Source organism: Gekko japonicus, unplaced genomic scaffold (genome assembly GCF_001447785.1).
Source record: "Gekko japonicus isolate JY-2015 unplaced genomic scaffold, Gekko_japonicus_V1.1 scaffold681, whole genome shotgun sequence".
Classification (NCBI taxonomy): Eukaryota; Metazoa; Chordata; class Lepidosauria; order Squamata; family Gekkonidae; genus Gekko; species Gekko japonicus.
In genome coordinates this window covers 249,014-268,110 of record NW_015165254.1, presented here as the reverse complement: position 1 = coordinate 268,110, position 19,097 = coordinate 249,014, and positions in this window count along the sequence as shown.

Genomic DNA, 19,097 nt, shown 5'->3' with positions numbered 1-19,097 from the left:
GCACGGTCATCCCGCATTCATCCCACACCAACAAAGTGTGAACGCCGAAAGCCGCAACAGTGCGAACACTCCCTTGCGCCTCCTCCCCGGTATGCTCCCGCATCAGTTGGCACAGTGTGACGGGAAAACCCAGAACAGTTTGTGCTGGATCTTTTTGCCACGACTCCCTCACGCTTCAAACTGCCAGTCTGACCTCAGCCTATGCGACTGAAGGCTATCTATATAAATAAGTATGATGAATGTGCTGCTGGTAAATTAGGGAGAAATGTATCAAAATGGTGTGAAACCGTTTTGTAACCCACAAGTTTACAGCTGGAAGTAACTTGAAGCAATACAAGAAATTAGGAAATAAATGTCCTATTTGCTTATTTGTTAATGCACAGAAAAAGCATTCCCTGATAACTTAGGAAATTCATTGTTTTAATGATCACTGTCTGTATTTGAAAGCATTTGTGAAATGGGAATCTGAACAACAATAAAGCCTGTTCTCTGTTTAAATTCCCCCCCCCAGTAGTTTGCTTGACTGTAGTTATGGGGATCAGGCTAATACAGAGTACCAGGAGAACACATGGAGTTCATTACAGCAAGTTAGATTAGGGAGTGAAAGTAGGTCCAGTACAGATGTGCATCCAGATCAGTGCTCACCTTTGAACTGTGATGTTCCTCTTGGATTCACTGAGTTGTCTAAATATCTCTTTTGTTGGTGTGTACCTCCAGCAGAGCCACCATTTAAGTGTGGGGGGCTACGGCTAGGCTTGGGAGGTCTGTGTGTGTGTGTGTGTGAGGCGGGGGTCACATTTTCACTGCCTAACCAGGGATCCATACATTACAAACTCTTGCGATCTGGGAGAGGAGCAGAAAGGCTCGGGGTACAGCCTGTGCTTTGTGTGCAGAAGGTCCAAGGGGCCAGCATCCCCAGCATGAAAGCCCAGAGAGCTGCTGCCAGTCAGGATAGATGATCCGAGAAGGGCCACTGGCCTGATTCATCCTATAGCAGCTTCATAGGTTCATATGGAGGGTCAGAGTCATGTTCCCCAATAGCACAGTGACATTGGGAGAGGACAGGAGAAAGGAACCACCTCAGAGCCAAGACACCTTTGCCTTATACTACAGTGATCATGCAGGAGGAGAACTCAGTTCAGATAACTATTTTTTCAATATAGTGAGCCCTCTTGGGCATTTTTTTTAAAACACAGGGGCAGCATGTAAATACTGTAAAGCAAACAGATAAGTTATTTGGGGGAAGAAATAGGCCTACCCATGCTGAATCTTAGCTTCACACAAACACCTATGAAGCGATGAGACAGACCACTGGTCTGTCACTATTGTCTGCTCTGGCTGGCAGCAGTTCTCCAGTGCCTTAGGCCGAGGTTTTTGACATGGTCTACTACCTGATCCTTTACACTGGGGAATGCCAGAAACTGGACCTGAGACATTTTGCTTGCAAAACAGACACTCTGCCCCTGAGCCATAGGGCCTCTGCTCTGCTTCACATATGAGCTGATCAAGGTCGTGATTGGTCTGATTGGTTGGCCTCATCTGTAAACGCGATGGAAGGAGTGTGAAGGGCGCTGCATTTCTGTGCTAGCATGTCTCTCGGATGGACCCATCAAGCACAACTGGGCTGATTACTTGTATCCAGATGGCTAACAGAACGTACATGTGTGTCCCTGATGTAGATATAAAATAAAAAGCTTAGCTAAGTAAGCCAGCAGTCTAAATTACCAAACAAAATAATTTAGTTATATTTATAGTTATTTATTTAGATTTATCTTCTGCTCTCCCCGTGAATGGGCTCCCAGTGGATCACGTCATAAGTAGATAAAAACATACATTAATAAATACATAGCAATATTTAAAATAATTTAATAATACAACTAACAGTGTGTAATCACAAACACAATTTCAGCTGGAGTGACTGGATCCAGAGATCTTCCTAATCTGGGCTGCCGAATAATGACGACCGGCTTCAGTGAGGGAGGCTGGCTTTGTTGGATGCCCTCTGCTTCAACCATAGGCCTGGCAGAATAGCTCCATCTTACAGGCCCTGCGGAATGATAATAAGTCCTGCAGGCCCTGATCTCAAGTCAGAGCTTTTTCCACGAGACCGGGTCCAGGGCGGAAAAAGCCCTGGCCCTGGTTGAGGCTAGATGGATGTCCCTCGGGCTGGGGACCACCAGTAGATAACCAAATGACTGAATGACACAACCAAAAGGAAAATTAATAAACTGTGACTCATTGCAATTCTTCAGGTGCCCAGGGCACACAGCATACTTGAGATAAAAAGGATTAAGCGAGTGGATTAAATCAGATCAAGAATTCCTCAGTCCAGCCAAATACAAGCATGAAACAAAAATCTACATAACACTTGTTTTGCTGAATTCAGCACTGAATTCAGAAAGCCCTACTGATATTTCTGTTTACACAAAGGAATATGTAAAAGTGGATTGTTTTAAAGCCATTTTTGATTTATGTCTAACCTCTGAGGTCTGATCCTAAATTTTGTTGCACTGACTCAATCAATCAGAACCTTTATTGGCATATCAACAAAACAAACACCAGCAGCAGGGAGACAAGGATACGTCCTTCACCCGTGCAACTGAAACAATCTTCTCCTCTTAGAGGCACAGCAGAGAAATTTAGCTACAGATTCAATGATCTCAGAATTATGGGAAGATAATAAAGAAATGATCTCATAGTCATCAGGTTGCCCTACTTGGCTTTGACAAAGGGTTCTAGAAAAACAGCAAAAATATCAATACAGGAGAACATGTTCAAGACTTTCAATCTCCACCAAGCCACAGGCACAAAACCTAGAAGAGTATGGGATTTTCTTAAACCTCCCGTAGAATACAGCAGAAGGGAGAGCATTAAAATGAGCTAACATGAATGCTCTCCACAAATGAGGGGTTGTCAGACAAGTAAAATATTCAGGCAGAGAACTATTAGAGGGCATCCCCCACCTCAGAGGCGAGCATCTACCAGAGGCAAGATTTCTAAGTTCCTGCATTTCAATATCGACAAGTCTTTGCTTAATCAAAACAAATGCACTCCTCTCTGGAAGGTACACTATGTCATCAGAATTAAGTCCAATTACAGAAATTATTTTCCCTTATAAAGGTCATCCATGCAGATGTTTGTGCTTCAGAGAGCATGTGTGCAATAAGACTATTAGGATGACTACTCCTAAAGTGTATTACATAAGGACAAACTAAACCTCTCCATCCAGCAAGGGAAAATGGCAAGTTACTTTTACAACCTTGATCACTCTTCTCATCAGAGAGCTTTTACATTGGCCCAACTAAATATTTTCCCCTCAAAAATATTAACCGGTCGGTATAACAAAGTCCCTTTCCATGAAAGGCAATGTATCTCTCCTCTAAAATTAATAGATTCAATCCATCACATTATCTTGGATTGTCAATTGCATGCAGGTTCAGGTAAGAAACTCCTTTCCTCTCCATTATACCCTAAACATTGTGTTAATGTCAGAATAATCCAATGTTTATTAAATGACACAAACCCGGACATCACAGCTCTGGTTGCTAGGTTTTTGGCTGAAGCGGTTAAAGATAGATACAAGATTTCTGTATGATCTGCCTTATTTTGCTGTCTCTGTAATGCCTCTTTGCTCATATTTTATCACACCATGTCTTTTATTGATATGTCATTAAAGGTATTTGATTTGATTTGATTTGAAGTGTATACGTAGCCAAAACTTAATTGTTGTGATCCAAGCTCTTGTCACTAAATGTCTTTGATTCGTCTTCAAACATATGGCTGCATTAGGCACACATGCTGGCAGCCCCGGAATTTTCCTTAGAAAATTAGATTGTACATGTTCTACTGCTTTATTAAAGGCTGTCATCCAAATCAGGATGCCATAGAGCAGTTTGCACTGATACATAAAAAGGACATGCCAACAGTTGCACCAACATATTTTTGTGGCAGAGGACATTCTACTAGGTTTGCAGACTTGTACAGAAGTGCAAATGTCTACAGTGAGGGTAACAATATGCAAGTGAGTGGCATATATTTCTCTTAAGGAAGGCAAGACACTTTATTTGTAAGAAGCAAGGATTGCTTATAAGCACTTGTGAAGGAAGCTAATGGTTGATCAGTCTAAAAAACTGATTTTTTTTGTTTAAATAGCTATTTGTTTTCATTGGAGAAGTTTTATCCTTAGATTAAAAGTAGCTCTATAAATGGATGCAACATTTTAGCAACATTCTTAGGATCAAACTAAGGAGGGAGAAGATGTGTGTATAGGTGGAAAAAAAGGAAATTCTGCTTTTGTGGGCATGCACTGGTGCCTCTTCCCTTTGTAATTCTCTGTTTTTAAGAGTTTTTCAGGTAGAAGTGATAGGACTCACACCTGCTTTGAAACCATAGGGTTTGATACGGGATAAGTTGTTTACAGCCATGTTGCAAAGGATCCAAAAAGCCAAGGGCACAAGCCATGTAATATCTCTTATTAGGACCAACCTAATGACACTTTGTGTGCAAGCTTTCAGGTTCCCAAGAACTCTTCATTAGACCAGAAGTTACAAGACAAAAAAAAGAGGGGGAAAGCAGATTTTTCAGGTCATCATGATTTTAAGACCTTTGGTATAGGAGCCACTCCTCCAGTGAGCTGCAGTTAGAACCAAAGAACTGCTGAAAGGAGGGTGTGGCCAAGTCCAGCCAGCCTATGTTTCTATGTTTACCATAAACAGCCATTAGGACCAATTTTTAGCTGCATTGGTAACTGTGCATTTAGAACTTGGTGCCCTGTAGAGCCATAAAGTCAAGAGAGGAAACCAGCACAGCCCAAACAAACTAGATGGTTGTTCCTGAAGGGGGATAACAGAATTGGCTTGGGATACCAGTAGAGGCACTGAAAGAGTAAGCATTCTTAATCCCCAAAAAGGGGGGGGCATTAAAGATGCACCCTTACAGTCAGTTCTGATTCTGTATTTTCCCATTTTTTCCTATATAAATGTAAAATGTGAATGGAACAAATCTTTCAAGAGTTTTGAAATTGCTTGGATTCCTTTTTTGTTATTAAAGGTACGCTAGACATTTTTCAGTTCTCTGTGGCCTCATTAAACTGTCAAGATGGTGGGCTCCTGTTTGATTCTTAATTATTCCTTTTTATTATATATAAGACACTTAATTTTTTAAAAAAAATGATTTATTCTTCTGCATAATGATCTGTTGTGATTAGAAAGGGATCTCTTTTCTACTGCGCTGGAGTTTCCAGGCTGTGTATTGGCAATTTGGTTCTTTTCCTTCTTCTTCTTTTTAAAAATCTCTTTCAAAGATTAAATTTTAGGCTGACTCTCTGTTGTGAATGTAATTTGATATGTTTTTAAAGGGGAAGCATAAGGAAGAGGAGGAGGAAAAGACAACAGGGTAAATTTGAAGCCACAAAGCGGCATTTTGAATTTAAGGGCCATAAGATAACAATATAACCATAGGCTTTAGCTCCTCCTTGAGAGTTCCCTTCCTTTTTTGAAATGAGTCAGGCAGTTGACATTGCTTAAACAGCCTTCTTTTCAGCATTTTAAAATTCCACCCTCTAAGTGTTCTGCAGAGGGAACTAAGCGGTATGAGTGTTTCAGAGGTGGTGTTATGACAAGAGGAGATGTATATACAATAGGACTCAGGGAGAGCAAAGTTACAACAGCGTGTTGGTGCTTTAGAACAGAGGGTTCTCACAGGAGGCGGCCATGAACATACTATTCCACTCAAAACATGTGCCCGGTTTCATGTTCCTTCCATCTCTATCCTTGTGAGCACTGAAGGACACAATTAGCACAGGGATCAGGTTCAAGCAGCTGTATCACACTCCACATACATTTTGCAAAAACAAGATCCAGCTATCTTGGCCCTGACCTGGCTTCAAGAGATTTTTCAGTGTCAGGGCAGCAAATCTATCTGTAAATAAGAAGAAATCTGTATGGTAGCAATGTTGAAGCGGTCAGTTGTGGCAGCACCTTTCAGCTGTTTTATGTTTTAAATAAGAAGGAAAAGTGGGGAAAACAAGAATAAGGAGCTAAATCAATGAACAATGAGTTAAATCTATAGGGCCATGGCAGATGCCTGTCTTAAACTGGGCTTTGGGGTACAATTGCAGGGAGTTGCTGAATCCTTTTCCCACCTAGAATCATAGAATCACTGAGTTGGAAGGGATCTCCAGGGTCATCTAGTCCAACCCCCTGCACAATGCAGGAAATTCACAAATACCCCCCCACACACACACACCGGTGACCTGCAGATCTTCCTTCCATAGAATATCCTCTGAAGTCCTCTGGCCAGGCTCCTATGTTGGACTTGGCTAAAAGAAGAAGAAGAAGAGATTGCATTTATACCCTGCCCTTCACTACCCAAAGGTGTCTCAGAGCGGCTTACAAACTCCTTTCCCTTCCCCTCCCCACAACAGACACCCTATGAGGTGGGTGGGGCTGAGAGAGCTCTGACACAAACTGCTCTTTTTCAAGAACAGCTCTTATCAGAGCTACGTCTTGCCCAAGGTCATCCAGCCAGGTGCAAGTGGAGGAGTGGGGAATCAAACCCGGTTCTCCCAGATTAGAGTCCGCACACTTAACCACTACACCAAACTGGCTCTAAAGGAGCCTGGGAGGAGGAGCTGCAGGGAGAGGAAGAGAGAAAGTGCTGGTGGGAGGGCTCATCACCCCCCACCTAACATTTCGAACAGTAAAAAGCATTTAAAATAAAAATATCAAATATTTAAAACAATTACAAAATATAAACACATAAAACACACAAATGGGGAAGAAGGCTACTAAGAGTTAGTGAGGGAATGCCAAACAAATTTTTAAAAAGTCTTCACCCAGTGGCAGAAGACAATGATAGGACAGGACAGAGGAAACTCCCTAAGAAGACCCTTTCTCAGGTTGCCACCCACCTAGTCTCAGAGGGTGGCGGGCACCTGGTGGAGGGCCTCTGAAGATGACTGTGTGGTTGGGTAGGCTCATTTGGGAGTAGGCAATTCTTCAAGTATCCTGGCCTCCAAGCCATACATGGCTTTAAAGGTCCATATCAGCACCTTGTATTGGGCCTGAAGCAAATCAGGAACAAGCATAGGTGATATGGTCCAGCTTTTAGCTTCCAGACCCTCTTCAAGGGCTGTAATCTAATCTAGAAGTTACCATGACATGCATCACAGTGTCAAGATCTTCCTTGCCCTGGAATGGCCGTAGCTGACTGACCTGTCAAAGCTAGTGAAAGGTGCCCCTGGCCACCACTGCCACTTGTTTGTCCTACTGGAGGCCTTGGTCCAGCAGTAATCCCCAGCTATGAACCCACCTGTTTTGCAGCAGTGCAACCCCATCCATAAGATGATACCTCCCAGTTCCTGATTTAAACCTTCCCCCATCAGTAGAACCTCTTTTTTGTTTGGGTTAAGTTTCAGCTTCTTAGCACCCATCCAATCCACAATTGCCTTCAGGCACTATTGGAGGTTATACCAGTACATAGTACATACTATACTGTTTTACTGCACTGTTTCTCATTTTAAAATCCAATTCTATTCACTGCTGGTTGCATATTTTATATGGTTCTGATTACACTGATTTCCCTTTGAGACTCAGCAAGAAAGACAGTCTACAGAGTCTATAGAATCTTTCCTAAATTTAGAATAGCCTTCAGAGCCTTCAGAGCCATCTGCTTTCAAACTATGCAAACAGCCTTGATAATGGGTCTTAAAACCTGTTGACCACTGCTTGTGGTTCTGTGAAACCTTAGAACTGGAGGACCTGCCTCACTGTGTTTTGTCTTTTCTGGTTGGAGCCTAGACCTAAATTTCTTGCAGCAATCTAATGCTGCCATGACCTGTGTCCATTGGTGGGGAACATTATCTTTTCCCCCTTGTTATCATCTTGGTCTCATTGTTTGCACTGGCTACTATGAAAACCTGAGCCAAAGGTCAAAGGTGATGCAGGATGTGTGGTGGTCACACCATTTTTATGGGGCTTGCTAAGTGGATCAGGGCTATCACATGGAAAGTCTCCATGCCAGCACCAACAGTCACATTTAAGTGATATGTCAGTATGGAGACTTCTTACATATTAAGAACATAAGAGAAGCCAGTGTTGGATCAGGCCACTGGCCCATCTAGTCCAACACTCTGTCACACAGTGGCCAAAAAATACCAGGTGCCATCAGGAGGTCCAGCAGTGGAGCCAGGATGCTAGAAGCCCTCCCACTGTTGACCCACCCCACCCCAAGCACCAAGAATACAGAGCATCGCTTACCCCAGACTGAGAGTTCCTATCTATACCATGTGGTTAATAGCCACTGATGGACCTCTACTCCATATGTTTATCCTATTCCCTCTTGAAGCCGTCCATGCTTGTAGCCGCCACCACCTCCTGTGGCAGTGAATTCCATGTGTTAATCACTCTTTAGGTGAAGAAGTACTTCCTTTTATCTGTTCTAACCTGACCGCTCAGCAATTTCATGGAGTGCCCACACGACTTCTTGTATTGTGAGAAAGGGAGAAAAGTACCTCTTTCTCTACCTGCTCTATCCCATGCATAATCTTATAAACCTCAATCATGTCACCCCTCAGCCATCGTTTCTCCAAGCTAAAGAGCCTCAAGCGTTTTAACCTTTCTTCACAGGGAAAGTGTTCCAACCATTTTATCATTCTAGTTGCCCTTTCCTGCACTTTTTCCAATGCTATAATATCCTTTTTGAGGTGTGGTGACCAGAATTGTACACAGTACTCCAAATGAGGTCGCACCATCGATTTATACAGGGGCATTATGATACTGAATTCCCTTCCTAATAATCCCCAGCATAGCATTGACCTTTTTTATTGCAGTTGTACACTGTTTAGACATTTTCATTGAGTTATCTACTAACTCAATAATATTGAATTAATAATAATAATACTGACTCTAAATAATATTGCTATTATTTGATGTCCTTCTGGTATAATCAGTGAAACAAAAACACAAATACACAAATTATCCTAGTGAAAGGGAACATACTTTTCTTGCAGAATATCCCAGGTCCAACCTATATCTCTCATTAAAAATAATCAAGTATCATAGCTGAAGAAACTTTGCCTAAAACCTGAGAATATAAGCAGCAGCCAGCTGGTTCTCACTTGTGGTCACTCTAGTTCAGCATCCTGTTTTGCAGACTGGCTAACCAGATGTTCCCAGTAGGCCCACAAGCAGGGCATGAAGGTCAACAGCTCACTTCTGCTGTTTGCTCCCTTCTCCAAGTAATAATAAAGGGGTTGCAGTATCAAAATTCAATAATAACACAAATACTGCAAGTGTGCATCTATATATTCATAAATAGTCTTCAATCTTATCAGCATACAAAAATACAATCTTGTCTCTAATATACCAATAATTTATGTCGTTACAGATGATGATGGACGAAACTCTCCGTAATAACTTCCGTTTCGTGAGACTTCTTCTACATCACTCAACCTATTGAATATATTCCACAGTTATTGTTTCATCAAGGAATAAACCAAGCCTCCAATTCCAAAATTCAACCACCAGTTTTTACATAAGATAAGTTGTCTTCTTCAATTCATAGACATTCCATACGGATTCAATGGTATTCTATAATAAAGTTTTACAATTTTAACAATACATACTTTACAATAAATCGTTTACAATAATTACTGTAGTTGTGTCTTATTAACCAATGTATAAAAAACATATGATATTTCAGTCTTACCACAGAAGGGAATTGTTCCTTCTCTTTACTCTTCAAAGCATAATACAATGGGCTGATTTGCCTTAACAGGAGTATTTTCCTATGCGCTTTTAAGCCTCTTCCATAAAGGTCTAGGCTCCCATAGATTTTTTTATCACATTAGTGTATACCAATATAGTAGTAAGTTTCCTTTGGTATATACTAATGTGCAGGGGTCTTGTTGTAGAAAAAGAGCTGCCGGAGCTCATTAGCATAACTCATTAGCATAACTTATTTGCATATGCCACGCCCCCTGACATCACCGGAAGTGACAGAAGGCCACACCCCCTGACATCACCGGAAGTGTGTCAGAAGGCCCGGCTACTTACCCTCCTGCTTCATCCTCATTCCCAAACGGAATGAGGATCGAAGCAGAGGGCGGGGTAAAGAAGGGGGCGGGGCTTCACCACATGACCGCCCCGCCCCCTAGAGGTTCTCTTCCGGAGCTCCACTGAAATATCATATGCTTTTTATACATTGGTTAATAAGACACAACTACAGTAAGTATTGTAAACAATTTATTGTAAAGTATGTATTGTTAAAATTGTAAAACTTCATTATAGAATACCATTGAATTCGTATGGAATGTCTATGAATTGAGGAAGACAACTTATCGTATGTAAAAACTGGTGGTTGAATTTTGGAATTGAAGACTTGGTTTGCTCCCTTCTCAGCAAAGAGGTATTTCATTTTTTAAAAAATCCCAGCCTTCCTCCAAGTGTTAACCGCAACACCTGGGTCTCTGTTTGAATTTGATGGGGGAATTTGGCTTAGAGACGTTTTACTTAATAGGTGCACAAGCTAGGGATCATACTCCAGCTACACCAGAGTCAGAACCCTCTCAGAGCAGCACAGACGACAGACAAGAAATATCTTTTATGAAATTTATTAAGAAAATAACCCTAATACATTAAGCTAATTAATAAAATATCACACACATACACACACCAGAGAACTAGTAAATAAAACGGTGAAATGATACTAAAGAGATCAGTGACAAAAGAGGGCTAAGCGTTGTGGGGGTGGCCTGCCCAGACGTGCATAAGTCCATAGCGAAGGGATTATGGCCCAAACATAGTTTTGCGGTGAACTGCAAGTTGAAATCAGTGCAGACACACAATCTGAGGCCATGTGCCTTGACCGATATAGACATTGGAAAACAATGCAGACCAATGGGAGACCTTGAGGGGCTTGTCCCAGGTGAAGACAAAAGATTACCTGGACCAATTATGAGTCCCAGGGGGTATGACACCAGAAGGGGCAAGACCTAGGTGTGAGGGGCAGAGTTTGGATTCACAATTGCGTTGATGAGATTACTGGAGATGGCAGAATAGGTATGATGACCACTGATGGTTCTGCCAGGGCAGATTGAATAGGTTACCAGTTTTAGACAAAAGGTGGGAAGCGTTGTGGGGGTGGCCTGCCCAGACGTGCATAAGTCCATAGCGAAGGGATTATGGCCCAAACATAGTTTTGCGGTGAACTGCAAGTTGAAATCAGTGCAGACACACAATCTGAGGCCATGTGCCTTGACCGATATAGACATTGGAAAACAATGCAGACCAATGGGAGACCTTGAGGGGCTTGTCCCAGGTGAAGACAAAAGATTACCTGGACCAATTATGAGTCCCAGGGGGTATGACACCAGAAGGGGCAAGACCTAGGTGTGAGGGGCAGAGTTTGGATTCACAATTGTGTTGATGAGATTACTGGAGATGGCAGAATAGGTATGATGACCACTGATGGTTCTGCCAGGGCAGATTGAATAGGTTACCAGTTTTAGACAAAAGGTGGGAAATGGGTCCCTGATAGACACCAGAAAGGTTCATTAATAATTTTAATGTTTGAATGGTTTATCTTGGTATTTTGCGGGAGGGGGCAGGAAGGACAGGTGTTGGGACAAAGGAGTTTTCACATAGGTATAGGCAAGGCTCTTTTTGTAGCAGGAATTCCTTTGCATATTAAGTGACACACCCCTAATGTAGCCAATCCTCCAAGAGCTTACAGAGCTCTTCTTACAGGGGCTACTGTAAGCTCTTGGAGGATTGGCTACATTAGGGGTGTGTTGCCTAATATGCAAAGGAGTTCCTGCTACAAAAAGAGCCCTGGATAGGAGTCACAAAGGAACTACGTGCAGAGTTGGAAATAGAACGGTTGTTTGCCAGGTTGCTACTGAATAGCTTAATGGAAATGCAGATCTGTACCTGGTGGTACTCAGCATTGTTTCATATGCATACCTTTCTGGGTGGAGGGGCAAGAGTAGAGGTTGCTTGGAGCACTGCCTAGTGTGAAAACTGAAATTGAAGTCCTTTTTTTTAAATTAACTTTTTATTAGTTTTTAAACAGTACAAGTTTAAGCAGTAATACAAGAGTAATCAGCAAAAATGATCATTACAGACGAAACAGTACATTTGAAGAGTTATTACATACAAATAAGTATAATTGGACAATAGATATAAAATTAGTTGAACCCAGGAATAGGTTACCATATATGAGAGTGGGGACTGATTGCAGAGCTGTGACTAACTCTGAGTTTCAGAACCAAGAGTGCCTTCCTTGGCCTGAGTTTGTGGGTCTCTGTTTCAGGTGCTGTTGGGGCTACCCTAGAGTAAGGCAGCACCTCTGGGCTAACACAAGGAGCTCATGGTTCTTTCCTTCATTTTATCCTCACTGTAAGATAGTTTATTCTGTGAAAGCAATGCTGTTCAAAATGCATTGTGGGTACCTCATGCTAATGACATAGCTTGCAAACTGTGTGCGTTTCACTAGCCATGATAGCGCAGTGCCCCATCCATAGAAGTAGCTAGGCCAAGGTCATCTAGTAAACTTCACGGATGAGCAGGGATTTAAACTGAACTCTTCCCACTAACTCTATAGGTGACAGTCACTGAAATGGGGGAGATTCCATTTTTGCCCTCCTGGCAAATAACCATTGAAAAACCTTTCCCCCATAAATAGGAATGATCCTCCTTATCACCACATAATGTGGAAGTGAATTTTATACATTTCTCTACAAAGTTGGTCTCCAACAAGAGCTATTGACAGAATGTACACTCAGCCCCGTAGCTAACAACGTTTTGCTCAGGGGGCCAATGTTTTTTTTTTGGGGTCTGCCATTATATGTCTGTGTGGTACACTATATGTCTCAAAGATCCAAGCCACTTCAGCATCACCTTGAGCCCTCCATCTAGTGTGTGTGTGGGGGAATAAGTGATCAATTGGGGGGGGAGGGCCGGGGAGAGGGAGGGGGAGCTGAGGATTGGGAGAGGGGCCCATCAAAACTGGGGGGCAGGCCCCATGGGCCCCGTGGTAGCTATGGGCCTGTGTACACTATTACATTAGGTGTGGTTTGATATAGTGTGCATGTTTTTTTTTAAGCTCTGCTTATTCGAGAAGGAAATTTCTTTTATCTGGTTAAAAATTTCCGATGATTTTTTTTTTACAAGAGGTACAAGAGAAGCCTTTCCGTCCATTTGTCCTGGAAGAGAAGGACCTTTTAGCCTCCAGTGAGAGTGACTCCCTTAGACTCTCACAGTGAAATAATTGTATGAGCATTTCTCTGACATGTGGCTTTTAGAAAAATACCGAGAGCCAAAGATGAACAACAACAGTTAACACAGTGTTAGCAACTATTAATTAAGGAGACAACGTTTAAGCAGTGGGTTGAGATATTTTTAAAAAGCTGGTTAACCCTTTCAAGGGCTACAGCTAGCTGCAAGGCAACAGCTTCCAAAGAAATTCTCTCTTTCCAGCACAGCATAACTTTTTAAGCAAGGAGGTATTTTGAAATGTTGTTGAGCTTGATATTTTAATGCAGAGCACTCTTGGTGATATTGAAAAGCTATTTATCGTTGTTGATTTCCCACTAAATCCAGATCTTACATATTTACTGCAAATGGCGGCTTAGCTTGAAGTGATTTGACTTGCACTTCGGTAAAGCACATGTCGGATTTCTGTTCCTCCTCTTGACAAGAATGCAAGCTTTAATAGGTTTTACGAGGGAAAGTGCTGGTGTGGATGAGCGTGCCAGGAAGATTGACTCAATACACAGAGGCCTATTCACTGCATTGCATTTTTTTTTTGCTTCCCCTAACTCAGGTAGCCATTTCCTACCTTCCCTAATCAATACTGGATGACTACCTTAAATATTTTTGCCGCAAGTATTTTGCTTCAATGAAAGTCAATTTCCTTCAGACTTCATTCTTATATTTGCTTTCCCAGAAATACTCTAGCAAATAAGTTTGTGGCAGCAGTGTGTATGAATATTCAAAGCAACAGAATGTGATTCCAAGGGCTATATTCAACCAAGGACTGAATATGTGGGACAAACCCCACATTTATCTAGAAACTGTATCTATGCACCTACATGCAAGGTGCACATGAATTCACTGTGACATGTGAACAGAGCTGAAGTGTGATGCGTAGGGTTGCCATGTCCCTGCTTTGGGCAAGAGACCTCCTGGCCCCTGCTGGCATTCCCCACTAGTGCTCAGCTGGACGGGGAGGGGGGGGTGGAGAGAAATGGGGGGAAATTGTGATTGCAGCTTCCTGCTACAATGATGTAACTTTTGGTGCAACTGGAAATGCCATGAAAATATTGCCAGTGGAAAGTTAGTGTTCAGTCAAAACCCTGTGGCTAAACCATAGAGTTTTGGCTGAAAGCTAGAGTGTCATTGGTGATCTGGTGATGCCACTTCTGATCACATGGGAAGTGACATCATCATGTCATCAGCAACGTCATTATATTGCCAGGAATTCCCTACAACCAGTCAATTTCCCCCTGGCTGCCAGTCTCATCCTGGCAAGTCTAGTGATGCGCAAACTCCACCTGGAGACCCAGACACACAAACACTAACTCAGTTCACACAATTCTCACCCCCCCTCCCACCGGTTGCCAGGCACCGGTTGCATTACCTGGAAACATTAAATGATACTCCAGCACAAGGCTGAAAGCTAGACTTTTCAGATGCAAGTTCTGGGCATTTAAAAAAACCTGATTTCCATATTAGGGACACATCCCCAACTAGGGCCCAGGTTCAAGTCACAACATTGTTTGATTTTGTCTGCCTTGCAAGACAAGTTCTGTACAAGATAAATTAAGCTGGTTTTTTTAAGATCCTAAAAGCACAAGGCTTCACTTTTTGCTGAACCTTGTCAGTGGTGGTATTTTGGACCAGTATTGTAATGATCAGGGAGTCAACTTTGACAAGGCATTCATTTTATCTGGACTGCAATAGCATGGCTTTTTAAGTCTAACTATATAATGGTTTTGCTGCGTTCTGAATGAACAGAGCTTTCTCTGCCAGTAATAATTTATAGCAATAGTTTGGCTTTATTCAGAAAGGCAATCCCCCCCCTCCAGTACAATAGGTCCTAATACAGTCAAATGTTTGGGATGTACGTATCTCTGATTTGTTCCTTTTTAAAAAAGAAGAAAGAAAAGGGTATGAATATTTAGCTTTGTGCATTTCATGGAGAACTCATCAGTGCTTCCATATAATAAAAAGTGCTTTATAGCTGCTTTGTAATATGTTCAATGCAAGAAGCCTGATAAATTTCCGCTGAACACACTCATGTGCCTGAGTAACAAAAGCATAGCTATAAATTACCATAATTTTTCTGCCCCCTGCAGTTAGTGGTACAACACACACTTTTCCAAGGTTGTTTTCACTTGCTGCATTTAGACAAATTCATAATGTTATTGGCACAGCTTAGAAAAAGACATTCATACAAATGCAAACTACCACCACCCCATTCCCAGATGCATTAGATACCGTGTTCTCTGAGCTATTCAGACTGGAGATACCACGAGTTTTATATTAGTTACTGGGAAAGAATACGGAAAAAGAGACATGCAGTGTTTTGATGAGCTCAAAACTACTAACCTGAACTAAGAAACTTGAGGAAAGATTTCGTGTACACCACAAATTCCCTACCTTTACCTAGAAGGTAAAGTTCCACAGCATCACAATTCCCATAGGTATGTCCAATGTGAAACTGAACATCCCCCCCCCTCTACTCTTCAGTGCAAAGGTATTCATCACAGAGATGTCAAGAGACAAGGCAATGACACTCCACATCTATAGACAATCATGGCCAAAGGCAGATTCCAGTTCTTGTCAGGGGTTGTATTTCCCCATCTCTGTGTTCTGGAAGCAAGACAATGAAACTAGTTTGGCAGCAAATGATTCCTTTTCCAAACAAGCTTTAATTATACACACAGCTATTTAGGAAAAGTAACTAAATCCAAGATTTGAAAGACAAACTATCAATTTATATTTTAACAGATTACCCGGGTTTTAATTAATTCATTTATTAGCTGAATCAAATACAGCCAGTATATTTATTTGTACCATTTACCCAATTTCTAATTCAGTGTATAGGATACTCCTAATCTGTAGACTCTCAGATAATGCATGAGATATTTTTTGAGCAAAGAATTGTGGCACCTACCATATGGCTATATCAATCACTGTTTCTAATTCACAGCATTGCAATATCTGGGGACTGGATCCATGAGCAGATATGCCCCAGATTTACAGTAAATCTGAAATTAAAAAAATACAGGGGGAGGTTAAAACCCTGCAAAATAATAGAAGCACCTGTAGCTTTAAGAAGTAAATGCCGTCAGTGGCCATTGCTAGGCAACCAGAACAGTATTGCCAACCTTCCAGCCTTGGTTTCTGTCAGTAAATGTCAGGGGAGGGTGAGGGCCCTTTCCAGGGCTGTTTAGAGAGGGCTCACATGGCCAGGCCCAACAGCAGCCACCAGCCACCAGAAATAAATGCCGTCAGTGGCCATTGCTAGGCAACCACAATAGTAGTGCCAACTTTCCAGCCTTGGTTTCTGTTAGTAAAAGTAAGGGGAGGGGGAGGGCTGTTTAGTGAGCCACGAGACAACTTGATTCCTCCAGGCCCGGCTACTGGCTATTCATTATCATAATGACTGCCCTGACCTGAATACCCAGGCTAGCCTGATCTTCTCAGATCTCAGAAGCTAAGGAGGGTTTACCCTGGATCATAGTTGGATGGGAGACCATCAAGGAAGTCCACCTCTGAGTATCTCTTGCTTTGAAAACCCTACAGGGTCACTGTAAATTGGCTGTGACTTGAGAGCACTTTCCACCTAAGGATTATGTAACAGACATTACAGGTTGTGGAACAACCAAGTGTCTTACCCCTCAAATGAATCAACTGACATTTATTGTGGCTAAAGCCAGCCTGCAGAAGCAAGCAAACATGCTACCACAGAAGTAGCTGGGAAAGGTATCTAGATGCTAGACTTGAGTTATTGGGCTTTCCTCCAACAGTATGGAATAATTTAACTTATCAGGAAGCCCTAAAGCAGACCAGAATAAAGGTGATCTTGATCAGGCTAGTACTTTAGCTTGAGATAGACATGTATGTTCCACTCTTGCCTTGGGTATTCCTCCTCCAGAATCTCTTCCTCCATATACTAGATCCCTAAAAATACCTAGTTATAGACGTGTTTTCACTCTTGCTAGGCTTAACTCTTTTCCCACTGCTGAGTTAACAGGTCGCTTTTCTTAAGTCCCATACTCACAGGGGTCTTTTGGGGCCGCCCTGGAGCAGCCCAGGAGCCCACGCAAATGGTGGCGGTGGCAAGCCCCGCCCCAGCTCCCCACGCCAAAACACTGCGGCCGGGGGGGGCGCCCAGAGAGCCCTGCCGCCGTCTCTTTTCCTCCTTTCCTTCTCTCTTTCTTTCATTCCCTCCTTTCCATCTCTCCTTTTCCACTTTCCCTCCTTCTTCCCTTCTTTCTCTTTCTTTCCCTCCTTCTTTCCTTATCTTCCTTTCCCTCTATCTTTTTATCCCCTCTTTCCTTCCTTCTTTTCTTCCTTCTTTCCTTCTCTTTCTTTCCCTCTTTCCTTCCTTCTTTCCTTCTCTCTACTCTCTCTCTTTCCTTCCCTGTTTCCTCCTTCTGTGGCCCAACTCTAGTGAGAAGGGGTTTAAACTTTAAACCCCTTCTCTCTTCGTTCCCCCCCACTGCAGGCCAGCTGGGGAAGGGAAGGGGAGGCTTTTGAAGATGCCTCCCCCTCTTTTGCTTCCCCTTCTGACATAACTTCTGGTGATGTCAGGGGGTGTGGCATATGCTAATAGCCTAGTAGCTCATTAGCATACCATATGCTAATGAGCTTCTGCAGCTCTTTTTCTATGAAATGACCCCTGCATACTCGGATCGCTGTGGAAATGAAGCTGTGGAAACACTTTGCCATCTTCTATTATTATTTCATCAGTGGTCAACTCCTAGATCGATTTGGATCACTCCAGTTCTTATCAAATATCGATTACCTACTGAACTCTGGGTGGTCCCCTATCTGTTGGCAGATACTAATCCTGAAACCACTTATTCTGTTACTAAATTTTTAATGATAGTTTTATCTGTAAAGCGACAAAAATCTGGCTTGACCCAACTGTAACAGAATTTGGTATGCACCCAATTATTATGATTTAAATGAATATTTAAATGAATTATAGTTTTATTAATGACTTCTGTTTTAACATTTTAGATCTTTTAGATTTGATTACTTCGACTGTAAACTTTTATTGTAAAGTTTGTATGAGGCTAATGTTGTATATTCATCTTTTATAATTCAGCTTAACACCTTTGGTCATAGAAGCTAATAAACATAAGTAAGCAAACATATGTTCAAGTACAGGAACATTAGGAAAGGGATTCAAAAATTTCATTTAATGTGAAAATGAGGCTGTTATGCACAGTCAAATAGGAAATTGTATATTAGACAAAACAGGCAAATTTGGAAAAGAATGTATGGAGTTAGATGGTGAAGGGAGAGCTGAAAGGGAACCAAAATTGCTACCTTAACTCCAGGGGTATGCTTTTTGCAATGTCTACACATATAAAGATGTGGCAGAAGAAGTTTTTAGGGTTCCCCTTTTTTGACACGTTGACATTTTTCTACAAATGTGTTTTGCTAGGTTTGCAGAATCCTTGAAACCATCACTACTCTGAGTACCTAGATTTGGTTATCAGGATGGGAACCAGTAGGGCTGCTGAGAGACACCATGGGACCCCAGACAACGATTCTACCCCCCCCGACCCTGATCCAAACCAAATATAACAAATCACTTGGCCTGCCATTACGATTAATCTATAGTAATATAAGAATTGGCCTGCCCGTGCATCTGTCCATTTGTTGCAGGCATAACTAATCAGAGAATAAAGCTATGAGACTCAAAATTGGTCACCAGCTTCACGATGATTGTGGGTGTTCCAGGGCCAAAAAGGAAAGGCATGGAAATATCCTGGCCCAGGTTAAGACACACATCATGTGCGGTTTGCAATGGAAGCTAAGGGTCTCTGTTTGTGGCAGGCATAACTCATCAGAATG